The sequence below is a fragment of the Capricornis sumatraensis genome, chromosome 20 (assembly GCF_032405125.1).
Source record: "Capricornis sumatraensis isolate serow.1 chromosome 20, serow.2, whole genome shotgun sequence".
Taxonomy (NCBI): Eukaryota; Metazoa; Chordata; class Mammalia; order Artiodactyla; family Bovidae; genus Capricornis; species Capricornis sumatraensis.
Window position 1 is genome coordinate 36,873,195 of NC_091088.1, and position 2,210 is coordinate 36,875,404.

The window sequence follows — 2,210 nt, forward strand, 5'->3', positions numbered from 1 at the left end:
GAGAAGTAACCTAATCAGTCCTGCAAATTATTTTTTTAGAGGAAAAACTGAATCTAGAACTTTTATCTTCTTTATCCATTCTTGATACTCATGCTGCAGAATAAGCATTTCATTTGCAGCTGCTTGTAAAAATACTAACAATAAAGTAAATGGAAACTTTTCCCCAAAATGTATTCAGAAACATAGTAGATATATACCTATTTGCTATCTTGATCTCATTTCCCATGCTAGAATGAGCCTATTATGTTTTTTTAAAAAATAGATTAACCACATAGGAAATGACCTAAAGTACCAAAACACCAAATTATTTCTAACACTAATGCCAATTTATAGCTCATTAATTCAATATTCTATTCTTGTTCAACTTTCCAACACAGAATCCCCCACTCAGTCACAAGTAGCCTGAGTTTTAAGGTTAATGCAGAGATTATAAAACAGATGACATTTAAAAGCCCACTCCAAAATAAATATTTCATTTGAAAGAGGAAACAAAAAGGCGGTATAGACACAGGTGAATGATAGTTTAAACACACACTTATGTTTACAAATGTCATCATTCATGCCATTTATAATCGTTGGAAGCAAAATACTGATTTATCTATCTCCTTTCCACACACTTCAAACTATTTCAACTACACAGTTAGCATGTCAGATTTCTTTAAACATAAAGTTGAGCAGGACAGCTCTACAATCAGACTATGGAAGTACTGCAGTGTGTGTGTGTGTGTGTATGAAAGTGAAGGTCACTCAGTCATGTCTGACTCTTTGAGACCCCATGGACTATACAGTCCATGGAATTCTCCAGGCCAGAATAATGGAGTGGATAGTCGTTTCCTTCTCAAGGGGGTTCTCCCAACCCAGGTCTCCTGCATTGCACGCAGATTCTTTACCAGCTGAGCCACCAGGGAAACCCTATATATATATATATAATCTCAGGAATATTATCTAACCTCCAGGTTCCCTGCCTTTCTCATCTGGGCAATAGGGATAAGAATAAATCTCACTTCATAAAACTCTTGTGAGGACTAAAGGATTTAATAAATGAAAGTCACTGAGAATTATGCCTGAAAGTCCATTGTAAGATCTCTATAAAAGATATCTATTCTTTTATATTCCCAGAACAACAGAACAATATCTGGCCAGTTCTTTCTTTTCTTATACTCTATCTTTTTTTAAACTAAATGTTTGAGTTTTGGTTTTGACTTGCCTTCCTCATCTTGCATTTCCCTCATTTTTCTGAGAATCATGAAATGCTATGACACTTTGGAAAAGTTGTTTGAGTAAGTTATGAAGACTTGCCCCCTCTTTCATAGTTGAATACAGAAGGCAATCAAAGAGAACATATTGTAGGGAAAAGCAAAAATCACAAGACCAGATCAATGTGACTGAGACTTGAATCTGCATGTGCTCTGAAAATGAGATGCTCCCTTCTAAGCATACGGAATAGAACCTGGTGAAAGCAATGAACATGGAACTATGTTCTCTCTGTCTTTTTAAAATACAGGTTCAGCCAAGGAGAAGCAAGAGGTGAAGGTAGTCTCTGAAAGTTAACCCATGCCATGTTAAAGCAGATATTGTGTCTCTTCAGCTATTCAAAACATGGTGAGTACAGATATGGTAGTTTGTTAGTCATGAATAGTATGCCTTTCACATCACAGTGTGTTGTTCAGTGCTTTTTAGAGAGCCCAACACATGTTACAAGCTCTGAGAATGTTTGCACAATTAATGATGTGTATTATTAAGAAAGAAAGTGAAAGTGAAGTTGCTCAGTCACATCCGACTTTTTGCGACCCCATGGACTGTAGCCTACCACGCTTCTCCATCCATGGGATTTTCCAGGCAAGAGTACTGGAGTGGGTTGCCATTTCCTTCTCCAGAGGATTTTCCCAACCCAGGGATCGAACCTGGGTCTCCTGCATTGTAGGCAGATGCTTTACCATCTGAGCCACCAGGGAAGCATTATTAAGAACATGGCTGTAAATATTTTGACCTACCTACAACATTGTGAAAAACCTTTGTACCTGGTACACTTGTTGCCTGTGGTATCAAAAGTACCATCCAATATCCAGCCCTACTTCTTACTGTATATGGTTTTAATACACCATTTATTTTACTTCTCTCTCAGTTGATTTATCTTCACTCTAGTCCTTCAACAATTCAGGCTTTGGGTAGAAACTAGTAAGCAACAACAGCAGGAGTAATCCTCCCAC

General features: G+C 37.4%; 1 non-coding gene across 1 annotated transcript; it reads right to left on the minus strand.

The window, feature by feature from the left end:
• Window positions 1-1,883: 1,883 nt before the first annotated feature.
• Window positions 1,884-1,955, minus strand: TRNAC-ACA (transfer RNA cysteine (anticodon ACA)). The gene has a single exon. It is a non-coding gene; the product is annotated as a tRNA-Cys (tRNA).
• Window positions 1,956-2,210: the final 255 nt, after the last annotated feature.